Genomic DNA, 15258 nt, shown 5'->3' with positions numbered 1-15258 from the left:
ACTCTTGGCAAGATCCAACAGAGAAGAGACAATATGTACAACAAATGACGACACATGGACTGCAGGATGGTTAGTGCAGGAATTAACTCCATCTCAAACACACACACACACACACACTATCTGTGTAGAAGGGAAGTGTGGGTATTGAGGGTATCTTATCTAACACTTGAGCAGCTTTATGGCTTCTAATAGGCACCCTGTCAGATTGAATTGTAAATACGGAGCACCATTGTGCATCCAGAGGTGTGTACATCCTCTGCTTCATTTACAGATGCTAAGTCATGACCAACTCGTTTATTACACTGTGCAATCCACAATTAAAATGGAGAGGCTGAAAAAGAAAAAGCCATTTGCCTTAGCCCGAGCAGCACTTACGCACTGGGGCACAAATTTTACTGTTACTTGAAAACTTCCCGAGCATGGAGCACATTATCATTTGATTTCCATCCAGAGTTTCTCAATTAAAATTATACAGAGGTTGCATTTCATTACCTGAGCTTGGGGCAATTTGCAGGCCATTAAGCTTCAACCTGTATCAGTGGAGATGTTTTCCAGGTGAACATCTGGGGGTGAGGAGGCAGAGCATGAATGAATGCCCCTGCTCTCTGCTCTGCCTTTTGTCCAAAAAGGGCCAAGGGTATTAGAACGCCATGCATAGCAAAGAGCGTGTTTCTACGGGGCTGCAACAAATTGGTCGGGGATCCGAATTGAAATAGAAAATCGACCATGAATGTTGGATACTAAGTCACTCACACAGCCACCAAAAATATCCAAAAAGGGAATTTTAATGTGAACAACCGGGTGGAATTTATTGGTTGGAAGTTTTCATTGTTATGCGTCATCACCATCATCATCATCGTTTTTATCATTATGATACTAAAAAGGTCTTATACATGCATGTGTCTTGCTTTGAAATACTTTGGCCATGTGAAAGGGGGACATTTTTCTTTGCGTCTTTAAATCCCGAAGACCTGTAAAAATGCAAAGTGTTCCTTGATGAATTCCCCATAAGGGATGAAGAATCCCTATAAAACTGTAATTGATTTCCGTACCAAGCCATAATAAAGACTTACCATGAGGAAACTACTCTTATGAGACCTTTAAGAAACAGTCCTCATAACACTTCTGATCTAATGTTTTTCTCTGAATGATACTTTAAATTTCAAACTGCGATTCTGTTTTCCTAATGATTTAATGTCATTTACTAGTTATGGTCCTAATAACCTTGGCTTACTGTAATATTATTTGGATTTCTCTAATCTAGATCTAGTAAGTATTCCTTGTGCATATTTGCTCAGTGTGAAATGAGACAGAGACATGTCCACAGACTGCAGTGGTAGATTTAAAAATAATCTCATCAGATTTCCATTTTAAGTGGTTTGAATGCCACAGTGACAGAGGCTGCAAGAACTACTTGGAACAAATGTTATTCTTGTAACAGCTCACTAATGTATCTCCAAAGTCATTAACCTGATGGGGATCTTCAGCTCATTTTAAGTTTAAGAACTGAATTCAAAATTGTGAGTTATACATTTTATTGAGGCTGTAGCTAATGATCACTTTAACTGAGGAATAATCTGTAGATCATTTTCTTGATTCATGGAATTTTTGAGTCTATAAATCATGGGACATGGTAAAAAATATGAGGTGACACTACCTTTACAGATAACTGGCACTGTCCATTGTTTTAGCAAATATTGACATTTAATTGCTAAACCTCAAAGTTAAGTCGATCCAACTAGGGCTGAGAAATAAATTGATAACGATAATTATCGTGATATATTTAAACCTGTAATTACACCCCCCCAACCACTAGACAAGGAGGGGGCGCTAATGTGCCTTTTTGTTTTGCTTTTTTTCCCCCCAATAACATCTCAGGGGCAAGTAATATGCTAAATCACAGTTGTTTTTAGAAAACATTATTGATGTGGCCACGGGGACTGTATTTTCATTCTCTTGAGTCACAGAAAAATGCCATGAAAGGACTGTATTGCTATTTACGACGGTCTCTGAATGCACCTTGCAGCGACAGAGGCACTTGACAGGCAGTTCAGGGGCACTCTGAAATGAATCTGCATCTTTGATGACGAGGAGTTGATCCAAACTTACTAAATGTGCCTGATGTATCACCAAACTGGAATAAATCAAGCTGTTGAACGGGAGCTTTTACTGGTAATGGCGGCAACAATGTCAAAACCTTGAATAGTAACAGACGTCCCCCGGTTGTGTCTTTGTCACTAAACCGCACACAGGGGTAAAAATCCTCAATGAGATGAGACAGATGCATGGAGGCAGGGAGAGCTGGTTCATAAAGCACACCTGCTGCAGGTAGAGACCAAGCGAACACTGAGCCCCTCAATCTAGAAAAAACAACGTTGTCATCGTCACTTTTCCTGCCTGCTGTCCCCTCTTTTCACCCGTTCTCCGTGCGGTTTTTGTTGTTGAAAAGTGCCGATCAGTGAGGACTTGTGTTTATGCTCCAAGGAAGTTAAATTGATGATGAAACCGATGACGTACAGGGGCTGAGATTGATTAATTGGTCAAATTTGCGGGAAAGTTGCAGTGATTGTATAAATTGCAAAGGCCGCGAAAAAATTGCGCTGATTGGTTGAATTTGCGTTGATAGTTCAATCGCGAAATCGCAACTTCCTGGAGGGACTGACTACCTATTGTCGCTGACGAGCCGTGGGGCGCCATCTTGGTCCGGTCACCCGGTCCACTCAGTGTAATCTGTTTGGCAGGCGCAATTCAGTGTCAGCGCATTTAATCAATCATAACTTGCTTAATACTAAACTGATTTTCATGCAGGGTTTTTTTTCTGCAAACGTCATACATGTATGATACAGGACACATGGTTCAGCGTATTTAATATTCATAGAGGGCTTAACAGTAGTAGAATATTCTGATATGTGATATATGTGATGTATGATAGGTATTTTGCCGCACAGTTCTCTGGCATCTTGAAGTCTCGCTGCTTCAGTTACGTTTACAGGTAGGATCATGGGTAGGATGACCAGAGCAAGATGGCGTCCGTATTTCTTGCGCCCCAGCAGCCAATGCGGCATCTACTCTTTATAGGTCTAATGGCCAATAATGTCCCAGGGCAAGTGGTAGGCGGGCATAAAGACGTTTGGAGTGGAATATAAATACAGCTGAAATGAGCGACAGCGACACTGAAGAAAAAAAGCCGAGTCTTAATATGAAACCTTGTTAAATCGGCTTAACTATTCACCACTATTCAACACACTTATTTAAATATACTTTCAGATGAGATAATGAGATAATGATTCGATATTTATTGTGATAATTATCGATATCGACTGATATGAAAAATGTTATCTTGATAACATCTTTTTCAATATCGCCCAGCTGTAGATCCAACTTTTCAGATGGATTTTGAAGGAGAAAAAAGTTTATTTGGGTCAACACATTAATTCCTGAAGTTTAATGATGGCCCCAAAAAGCTGGATTTCAAGTTTGGATTCCACATTTATGTAACAGACAATAATAAAAAGATCAGAACACTATGCAATAACCTCTATATTTCAGTGCATCTGATTGAGCAACTCTCATTATATTTGACTGCATGCTGTCTCATGTGGAATAACACTGACCTGGCTTCCTTTACATAAGAGGCAATATCTATGCAAAGACCTGTTTATCAAATGCCTACTGGGCTAGCTATAGAGTGCCACCCTTTAATCTTCTGTACTTAAAAGAGGAGAAAAGAATAAAAAGCTGGTCTAATATATTTCATGAAATTTTTCAGAAAAAAAAATACCCTGCAGCAAAAAGCCACAGTTAGTGAAGGGCATCTTTGCTGTTTCTTTCACACTGTTGTGAATAACATTTCTTTGTTGGGGATTATAGGTTCTTGCTACGGGGTGTTCCAAATAATTTTGCTTGTGACAGCCTGAAACGGCTTTCAGTTTGTCAATAACTGCAGAACTGCGGTGTAAGTCATGCAGTGAACATTCGAAGATCACTTTCCTCAACAATGCGAGGCGGCAGCGTTAAGAGACCCCAACACAAACTAGCTTTTCATTTCTGTTATCATCCTCAAACAGTATGGGGATCTCACTGGAGATTTGTGTGGTACAAGTTGTATTCTAGATGATATGCAGTAATCAGGCCCTTTGAGTCTCCTTCTGTCTCTCTCCCTCTCTCTCTCCAGTCTGTCTCTCCGTCTTTCCCTTGCCCTCACTAAAGCTGGTGAGCACTCAACTTTTGCAGTGTTTTAGCATTACATCATTCCACATGGCACACTATTAAGCTTTTGGGAACTGGGAAGACAGCCCATGCCTTCAGATTTGTCATTGCATTGAGCTCCATTGTTGAACTGAACAGATGAATCGTATGCTGACCAAACTGGCTCGGAGCGGGGGGAAATAATTTATGCACAGTCCTCTTTTCCTCTCTAATTCAGAACATGGATAAGTGGTGACACTGGGGCGAGTTGTCAGACTTTGTCCCTTTTGTGTCAACATTGAGGACACATATTTATTCTGCAAAGGGTATGGCCTCCATCCACCTATCGCTCCATCTGCCCATATGATATTCCATCCAGGTAGGATGTCATGGCGACGCTAAGTTATGCAGTGGAATTTATTGTCTGCACTGCGGCAGATTACCATTGCTTAACATGCCACACAGGAGACTTAAAGAGGCAGCACCTCTCACAGTGTTGCATCCTGCTGGCAACTATGTTGGAAAGCCTAGGGCATGCTGGGAAGCCTGGTATTTATGCATGGTTTCCTATGCTGTGAAGGACATAAGGCATACAGTACAGAGCAGAAGAAGGAAGGAGGGGCTTGAATATTCAAAAAATTGTGCATTCATCTTTTGTTCTGAAGTGGAAACATTTTGTTTCAGTAGTTATTTTTTTCTTCTTTATTTTCATTTTTGAATGCTGTGCTCCATTGCAAACACTGCTGTTTGGACATTAACTAGAATTAAAATGGAAACTGCTGACATTGATATTACATTACAGTAATTAAAAACGAGCTCACATGCTGTGCTCACCAGAGACTTTTAAGAATAACAGGGAAACACTGACTTATGTAATGACTAGGTGTACAAATCCACTATTTACAAGGTCAGTATCATGTATTCAATTTACCTGAAGCAGCCTTTCTATCTGGCAACAGTTTAGTATTCCTTCCAACTTGATTCGGTAACAAAATACAGATTCAGCTTCAATTATTTAACACCTCTACACGTCAAGCAGTAGAATCAGGCATGAGCCTCAGGATGAATTTGAAGGGAAAGTTCTTCACCAAGCCAAAGGCTATCTGTTACAAAAGACCCAGGCTACTTTTAGAACAAGAGATGTTCTGGCAAAAAATGTGTAGCAGGATGGGAACTAATCTTTTCAAGTTGTTATCTGCATGCATATACTGTCAGATTCAGACACAGGGCTATAAGAGGATAAGAAGGTTCAGTTTTTGTCCACCGTGGGCAATCCTCCTGGCAATATGGCTGCTGTGTGGGTTTGCCTTTGTGATGCTGATTGCCTGAGGTTAAGCAGGAAACAAAATGTCCTAAAAATTGATTGTACCAACGTTGGCATGCCTCTGTTCAGATCCTATCTGTAGGTAGTTATAGACTTTTTGCCTACAGCTGAAACATTGTTGCAGAGGTGTTTGGTTTTGAAGTATCATTGCATTTTACATACTGCTATTTCCTCCCTGTGAAAAGTAAACAGATCATTGCTTTAATGAATTTCATTATATTGCTTAAACAATAGAAAAACATCAGATGCCAAAAGATGATGCCAGAAAAACACAATTGTACTGAAGTAAATTAAAAATGAAATAGTGAGATGTTATCCTTTTTATTTCCTATTTTTGGTTTAGGATCAATTTGTGTGCCTTAAAGCCCCACAGCAAATTTCAAAGGGGTCTCTACTGACAGCATAAACAAGTAGAAAACAGTTTAATAATTTTCAGGTTTGCACTGCAATTATCTGGTAAAAAATGTGTTTAGATATGTAAGTTCAACTGCCTTTGTCCTTTTTTTTAAGTCGATGAGCAAGCACAACACTATGCAACTGAGCAACCACGTTCTTCAACTTGGAAACATGAGCAGCAAAAAAAGACCAGCTGCATGCTCAAAACGTACGAGAAAGCACATTGCATACAGCTCAGAAAACACATTCACTTCCTGTGATTTGAGTTACTGTATAAAAAGTGTTCACCAGCTTTCTTTTCTCTTTTCAGCCAAGCTCTATCAAAGCTGTCTTTAAACAGCTGCAAAGGACTCACACCAGAACATCACACTTTCTGAACTCAAAATGACCAGTATAGTTTCATGGGCAGTCAGTCAACAGTTTATACGTACTTACTGATTATCAACAGCTAGCTTAACAGCCCACTAGAAATTACAGCTCCACAATATGGTTATCAAGCTAAAGCATCTCAACCACTGAGTTTACAATAAGACTCGAGCAAACCTGTACACCACACTTGTAGAAACACTTTCTCAGCAAAATATAAAAACAAATCAAAAACAAATACTAAAAAATACAAAAACACAAGGATGCGAGGCGACTGGACAAATTAGTGAAAAAAAGCTGGCCCTGTGATTGGAACCAGGTTGGACTCACTTGGGGCTGTGGTGGGGAGATGCACAGAGGAGAAGCTAGAGGCCATTCTAAATTACACAGATCATCCACTTCACAACTTCTTTGTGGACCAGAGAAACAGCAGCAGTGGACGGCTCATCTCTGCGCTGCAGGACTGACCCGGGGAGTCCACAGGATGCGTGTGCGCCACGTTACAGCTGCGCAGCATGTTTGCTCCATCCGAGGGTTAGCGCCCTGGTCCCAGGACACATGCTGGGAGCGTAGCGCAGTGCAGAGCAGGCAGGATCAGCTGGATCCAGCATAGAGAGAACCACATACCAACAGGTCACAGAGCCTTTCTGTGGTTTAATTTCTGCTCATTTGGAGAGTATTCCATTACTTGTGTGCTTTAATCATCACTGAGTATGCTGCAGAACTGTATAGTTTCGTTTTTGCAGGTTTAGATGAGTTTAATGATAATAATTTGGCTCTATCTTGTTGTCCTGTTACCCTCTGACACAGTAATCATCTTAAAGTCCTGTTGTAGTCGACCTGGATCACTGATATGTGGCTGTTTGTATCTTACATCCATAATCGATGAGTATTTCTGATCTATACGATCTTTAAACAGTCAGGAGTCCATATATGATGTTTTATTTTGAGATTGGCGGATGTTGCATGCGATCCTCGTGCCTGACTTCCTGTCCAGGTCGTTCTTTTCTTCGCAAATTGACGCGTGCTGGGCGTGGGCTCCGTCGTAAATAGACCTGAGCGTATCTCTGGCGGAGCAGCGCGGGGACACGCTCCCGAGACGGAGCCGTAACGTAATGCCACGCGCCCTGTGGACCATAGAGCATTGACTAGAATGAGAACGCATCGGCGCAACCGTAATGTAACGCCACACATCCTGTGGACCCGAGGCTTGAGAGATACAGAAAATCATTCATCCCTGCAGCCATTAGGCTTCATAACTCTCTAGCCAATGGGAGATGAGCTGACAAATGCCTGAATTACTTGTTTTATGTGATTTTTATAATTTTATCTGCCAGACACCTGAATTTCCCCCTTCAGGGATTAATAAAGTACATTATATTCTATTCTATTCTACTCTATTCTATTCTATTCTATTCTAAATGTAATATATTTGCATACATGTACTTGATAATATAAATGTAACTATGTAAGTTACTCAGGTAAATAAGTTTCCGTCATCAAGTTATCTTGCACTGTTGCCTGCCTACCTCTAACTATTATCTACTAAAGATGTAAGCTATTCCAGCTAGGCTAGCTTACTGCCTGTTTACTGGCCATCTACTTAATTGAGACATGCTCTAAATCACATAAGACACATAAAACACAGCTTATGGGTCACAATTGAAGGTATAATTAATTATTGTAAAAAATAATATACTATTTACAAAGACCCAACATCAAAATAAGATTCAGCCTTGTCTGATCTTAACCCACCATCAGCAGAGAACTTTTACAGCTTTTAGCAAGTTCCATTGGTCAGGAAAAATCATCCTTTAATAGGCTAACACCTGAAACCGAACTGGAGTAGTACTGAACAGCCACGTCCTGAGAGCGTGTTGGGCATAACAACACGCAAAATGCATCTACTCCTCGCGCACTCATACACATCCCATCCTACCATGGCCTACACTTCTCTGTATTATTAGACTTTTATTTATAGCTCTTTGTATATTGACAAGAGTTTACTCTTACCTGTAAAATACTATCACACTGGCATCCCCCTCTGAAGTTACATTGGTCCTGCTGTCAGCGTTGTATATGCTCCACCTGTGGAAATTTGAGCAGGCGCAAAGCTTGCTGAACATCAGAGCGCCCTCTGATGGTCTTTGTAGTGCTGGCACAAATACACAAGTTTAATGGTGCGTTCACTGGCACACCAAATACAGTGAAACTACAGTTACATCAGAACATTACATTTAAAAATGTTTTAATGAACGATTGCACAAGTAGCATTTTTGGGTGGCCTGTCACTTTACTCAACTCAACAATGCAATATTTCTGTATGCTCTGTCTTCTTTTGTTATAGCAGGCTACATTTCTCTTACCCAGTTTCACTACCTTTCCATAATTTGCTCCTTCTGCATCCCTCAGTCCTCCAGACCCAGTGTGTGCAGAGCAATGGGCATTTGTTGGCTCTTCATCCGTTCAAAGGCTCTCCATTACAGCTCAGGTCTGGATGACAAATGTAGACGGCAGGGTTCACCTGCAGGCTGTAAAGCATGAGGCCTAACCTTCCTTCCAACAGAAGTAATGGTCCACACCTTTAATTGTCGTGGGCTGTTCATCTTCACTAACAATAGCGGTAAGCCATGACGCTGAGAGAGAAAAGCAGTCGTGTCTGACAAAAGAAGTGATTCAGTTCTAGAGGCAATTGGTAAGCGGGTGATGCAGGGCCACTAGTAATGCACTGAGAGAAGGAACATATGGGGTGAGATGTGTAACAGACACAATGGTGGCACACTATCAACACTGGACGTCTTTTATCCCTTCTATGGCAAAGAGTTAACAGGAAAAAATGGGGAGTGTAATATATATTGTGTGTCCTTCATGGAATGAGAGCTTGTGTTATTAAAGTGGACATGATGTTCTCTGAATTATGGATGCTGCAAGCAAGTTAGACAAGAGTGACTTTGTTGTTCCAGCTGCATCAGTCAGAAAACTAACAACAGATCTCATTTAAAGAATTGGCCAGTTTGCGTAGGTGATCTTTTTCAGGTTTTGATGCCTCCTCATTATTCCATTTAATGTCAAAACATCATTTGATGCTTTTCAAAGTCTGTTTTGTGTTTTCCATTCCACACACCCTTCCAACGACTAAAAACTGCTGTGGGAAAAATGGCACCATTGATGGGTCACTAGTTTTCTGTCTGAATTTGACACATAAAACAAAGAACAGACAAGTGCAGTTACCAAATTAAAGCATGTTGCCTGGGAAAGTTGAGGCCCATTAAAATGATAGATTGCACGGGTGTATGCAAAGGGATGTTGTGCACCCAGAAAACAGTCTAATTGCATTCACTCCTGAAAGACGGCCACAAATGTTGGATCTACATTCTCAGGCGTATTGGCAGCAAGCTGCTAGACGGCAGACGACTAGCTTCAAACAAGTAGCGAGGGGGAGGGATGTAAAATCTTGACAAACAGTGAGAGCCCGTGTCCACATCATCTCTCGCCTCTGACAGGCTTCCCCCATGCATGAATTCAAAGCTGGTAAAAACCATGGCTGGATTCATTTTGATCTGACATCCATCATGTAGATCAGTGTTGTGGTTTCACTGTACTGTGTCCACGATAAGATGTTTTGGCAATCGGCCCATGACATCTGTTAAAGCCAGTCAAGAGAAACTGGGACCAATTTGGCATTTCTATTGCAAGTTATTGTTCGCTATTGGCTTTGAGAACAATAGGAATAGTTGGACAAGGAATAGAATTATCCCTGAATTTAATTAGACTGAATGTCTGGATTAAAAAAAAGATAAAAAAAAAAAAAAGGATACCTCAGCGACTGTATATAAGGCTTAGCATATTCATTCCTGATGCAATATGTGGTGCTGTTGCATCAGACTGTGTGTGACTCTGTAATGTGTTCTGATTTTTCTTTCTATCTGTGCTGTTTCTTTACCCCAGAGAGAGTTTGCAAAGTGGAAAATTGGGAGGGACTGCGTATTTTTGTTCTCTTTTCATTTGTCAGAAGGAACAAGAAAAAGCCTTGCAGCCAGTTGCCGGGGGATAAATGGGTTTTGTGTACTAGTTTAAAACCATTAAGAAGTAAACTACAAGTTATGCTAAAATATTAATGATGCTAAGAGTTGCAGACTAGACGCATGGCTGAGAGTCGTTGGCTCTTTGATGGTTGGCACTGCAAAACAGGCCTGTGTGGGATCAGAAGTAAGTTTAGCATTCAGCGATATTTAACCATGCAGTTTTACAGTCTCAGAGGCGATGTTGTAGAATCATCGATTAAGTGCTTGCTGTATTTCCTGACCAGCTTGTGTGGCTGAGGCATGGTGGAGTGTGTGCGGAAGGCGTTAGGCAGATGGGATGTGTCTGATATCTCTCACTCAATGTAATGAGACCAGAATGCGCTTCACCAATCTTTGTGCCCGTTTGATGGCAAGAGACACAGTGCCCACTCATACGGGAGGGATCTTTCCCCTCTTCAAAGATAATGAGATGACAATGTATTCAACTATCATTAGATAGAGACAGGGGTCCAGGGGAGGGGGAGGGGGGAGAAACATTCTACAGCACTTGTCTGCTGCCTTTGATCAGACTGACTGTCATTCTTTGTATCAGCACTGGACTTGTGAAAGCCTGGCCAACTACTTCATCACTGTCAACGTCACTTAAAGCCTGTAGTTTGTGGTGTAGTTCCTCAAGCAGGGGATTTTTTTTTACAGCTTCACCTGAAAAGAAACACACCTGTGTGGTTTGATGCTGTCCTATCTGTGTGATATGTTAAATCTCTCCAAAGTCAGTCGCTTGACAAAAATTGTTGCAGTGTAAAATCAATTTGCTGTCACCTGGGAAGAGAAGACACAACATTTTGCCTGACACGGTGCTCCATTGCTAGATGTCAACAGTGCCATGTTAACAGGCTTATTTAAGCAGGCTTGACGGGACAATCTTATTCTAAGTTGACAGTTTGTTGTGGCACTTGTAGAGGGATCCATCTTGTCTTTTGTCCCTGTGGTGAAGATGATCCCTCGCATGCTGTGTGTTTTTTTTATATCTTTTTATTCTCAGTCTTTCCTAGAACACTATGTTTTGACAAATAAACCATCCAAATTCCTTCTTTCAGCCATTCTTTGGTAAGCACGAGGCCAACTGATCCGTTCTGAAGTTATGACACTGTTTTGACAGCAAACAATTATGCAGCGTTTATTTTCGTGGCAGAACAAAATGTGTCTGCTGAAATCTAGAAATTCTGTGACTGTAACGTGTCATTTTTAAAATTCGATGATTTGTTATTTTTGAAAGCTTTTATTTCTCTCTAATCCAAAAATATATATCGTATAAGAGAACAACCTGGCACAACAGCAGTATGTCATCACAACCAACAATCAATATAGAATGATGTTTGCAACTCACGCTGTGCTGTTGCATCTTTCTCTCATCACTTTCCATCTCTGTTCACTGTCACACAAAAAAAAAGAATAAAAAATGAGGGAGTGCTGCTTCATCACTCCAAAGGAAGAAAAAAGAAATACTGAAAAAAGGCAAGGAGCAGAGCTCAAAAATAGAACGATCTGTCTGTATTTGTCACACAATTATGTGAGATTCTTCAAACTTTTGTGATGCTGAAATCCCTTTAAAACCTGACATGTCGTCTCTCAAGTCAGAACTCATCTCCCTCGCCTTCATGCCACCCTGAAAAACTCAGCAAGATGCTCATTTAAAAGAAGGAGAAGCAGACGCCTTAACATCCAATTTCCCAACATTTCATCATCGTGTCTCAATAATTATGCAGGGTTATTAGCTCAAGTATTTGTCCTTGGCATTCTTAATGCCGGCTGACATTTATTATGAACAGTAATGGTATTGGAGATCTATGATTTGCAGCGGTAAGCATGGTTCGGTCATTTTCTCTGCAGTACAACAGCACCCTCTACTGATCATTTTTGGGAAGATTACATCACCATGAATGCAGTACAGAGGATGAGTGTGTGTGTGTGTGTGTGTGTGTGTGTGTGTGTGTGTGTGTGTGTGTGTGTGTGTGTGTGTGTGTGTGTGTGTGTGTGTGTGTGTGTGTTTGAACTAGTGAAAATCAGGACTGCTTGAATGAACCAAGATGAACACCCCATTACGAAACTGAATGCACACTTGCTGAGTTGGTTTGCACACTTTTATGGCTTGTACTCAAATGAGGAGCTGCCACATCCCCTTATGCCCCCAGCCCTGCATCTTAGGGGACATATCTAAAACACAAACAGGAAACCCTACATCTAGTGCACTACTCACAGCTCTAGCTATCGCCAAGAAAACAATCCTCCTAAACTGGAAATAAAAAAAACTCATCAATATTGCTCAATGGATGGACCTTCTAATAGAACATATATCCCTAGAAAAACTTTCTGCCTCTCTCAATCACAAATCAGCTGACTTCTCCAAAACCTGGTCTACATTCATCAATAAACTTACCTCTGTTATTGCCTGATTCCCAATCCATAATACTAACTCAAACATAGGCCAACTTCTTTTACTTAGACAAACCACATGCGCATGCACACACACGCATAAGCGCACACACCCCTCTCCCTTTATGTCCCCTAACCGCACTCACACTCCCTCACGGTACTACAAACGTTGAAATGTATGTCAACATCACACAACATATTCGACTCTTGACACTTAATTATTATTTTTGTTTTTTTAAATTGACTTATTTTCTTTCTGTTATTATCATGTATATGCATGTGTGCATGTATGTGTATGTATATATGTATATGTTGAATCTCTGATAAAGAGCCCTGTGTAATGCACATTTCAGTCCTAACTCCCAATGTATTGTACAAGAATATGCATGTTGTCCCTGCCAAAGCTGTTTCTCTATCTCTAACTCTTCTTGTATAACATCTGACTCTAAGGAAAGGTCATGAGTTAAGTACATTGATTTTTGTATTATTATTTGACATGTAGACTTAATAAAATGTGTTGTAATCACAAAATTCCTCTAAAACTTGTGTCCTTCTACTACTTTATTTCAAATTATCTGTATCTGACTAACTAATCAGAACTTTCTTAATGATTTTGGAAGTTTTGGAGCTGGGCCTGTTGTTCAGTTTGAATTCATGTACTTCAGAAAAGAAGGATGAGAATGAAAAGTTTTGCAATTTAATGTGATGGAATTCTTTAACGTTTTTATATTTGAGTGTAAACATCTTAATTCATCACTACAAGAGAATCAAATACAAAGTATAATAAAGTATTACTGAGACATAATGATGAGACACAGGATTGCATTAAAATAGGGACTGTGTCCTATAGGATGCAGGACAGAACTGAAAAATATCGTCTGAAATGGGGTTTGTATCTTGATGGGATTAACAGGCCCGAATGAAGATCAAGTGTGAAACTTAAAAGTGGATCTGTAATTTTATTTTTATTTTTATTGTTTTCTTGTTAAATTTTTGTCAATTGGATCTTATTATTTTTATGTTCCTTTATATGCTAAGCCACTGTAGACGAAAGCACCTGCTGAACCCTCTTGGTTAAGGTTTTGTGTGTGGGTGGGGGTGGGGTAGAGGGTATGTGTTACAAACAGATGTATACCATATATTATTGCTGATTTGTCTTGTTTGTTTGCAAAATAAAAATGGAAAGTCATAAAAAAAAAAAAAATAGGGACTGTGGGCCTTTTTAAGTGAAATATCGAAAAGCATATGATGTATAATTAATATGATTATATCATAATTGGGCTCTTATAGAAATGTTGAACTTTAGCTACAACAAAGTAGCTTGAATTAAGTTTTTGCTGTTCCATCCAACCTTTATGATATCAGTTAATTTCATGTCTTATACCAGAAAAAGATGAACTGCCTCCTCGATACTTTGTGTATTTCAGCTCTGTTCTGTAAAATTATAATTATTTGCTGTACGATGAAGCACATTTTCTTAAAGCCAGAATCAGACTTTGAGATCTGACATCTTTCAGGTGGTGTATTACATAATCTGATCACATGGTGCTAACTCTACCTCCCTCTGTTCAGGTCATTGTGTCTTAAACTGCAGTCTCTAATAAAAGGATGTACGTGGGCCCAGTTTTAAACAGTTCAGTTCCCTAACAGATTATGCATTTCATTTTTGGCAATACTAAGCCAAGAAGAGGATATAACAGAAATGAATAAAGAGGAGTTAAATGTTTCACATCAGGAACTATTATATCAAATGCCCAAACAAATTAAATCAAGCATTTTTCAACATTACAGTCTTGGGTTTCATGAGCCATTACAGTGCGATTCTGATTCTGTTAATGTTCAGATAAATATTGTGCATACTTGTTCTTTCTGGAATATTCTGAAGAGGTGAACTTAGGTGAAAGCTATGATCCTTTATTGATTTCCATTATAAGATTTAACAGGAGGAGATGCAGATAAACAGAAATAGAAAGTTTATCTTTGCATCAGCTGAGAAATGGATTTGCAAAAAAGGCCAACACCTCAAAATCGAAAAGATAAAGCTTTGCCAAGTGTGTTGTGTATTCCGAAAGACCTACAACTTTCTGAGTCAAAAGTGTACATGGACACACAAGCCAGTGTTTTGTATGCAAAAAACATCCAAAATCCATCCAAACAACCAAGCAGAGGGTGGGTCGGAGGGACTGTTAAACTATTTGGAGGATAAACAATGAGAAAAACAAAGGCGAGCACTAGCAGTTGGTCTTCAGTCTGCTGATGAGAGAGCGATAACAGCAAACATGCTTGTTTGATTTATAAATCTGGCACTGCAACAAGGAGAAAGCCGAGGTGAATGCTGACATCAAAGTAGCTTCAAACTCTGTTTACTCAAAGAAACGGTTCAGAACAATAAGAGAAATAGAAACCTGCCCGCTGAAGGGTCACACTCAGCTGTACACATGGATTTGAACATGCCGAGAAGACTGAAGTCATTTTATTGATAGGTTTGCATGCTGTAGAAAAATCATGATAAAAGCATAAAAAGTA

The 15258-nt window shown here is 39.9% G+C and overlaps 1 long non-coding RNA gene across 2 annotated transcripts in view; it reads right to left on the bottom strand.

Annotated features, from left to right (window-relative positions):
* The window catches only part of LOC117817711, a 32817-nt gene extending 24460 nt beyond the window's left edge, over positions 1-8357 (bottom strand). Inside the window, exons 1-2 of one of the 2 annotated variants that reach the window (XR_004632184.1) lie at positions 8288-8354; positions 493-563 (exon numbers count right to left, since the gene is read on the bottom strand). This is a non-coding gene — a long non-coding RNA (uncharacterized LOC117817711). Of the gene's footprint in view, positions 1-492; positions 564-8287 lie in introns of both variants that reach the window. The other variant, XR_004632183.1, reaches the window with a different exon arrangement.
* Between the last annotated feature and the right edge of the window lie 6901 nt (positions 8358-15258).

The sequence above is a fragment of the Notolabrus celidotus genome, chromosome 8 (genome assembly GCF_009762535.1).
Source record: "Notolabrus celidotus isolate fNotCel1 chromosome 8, fNotCel1.pri, whole genome shotgun sequence".
NCBI classification, from domain to species: Eukaryota; Metazoa; Chordata; class Actinopteri; order Labriformes; family Labridae; genus Notolabrus; species Notolabrus celidotus.
The sequence above is the reverse complement of the archived record's forward strand: the minus strand, read 5'-3'. Positions and strand labels throughout refer to the sequence as shown.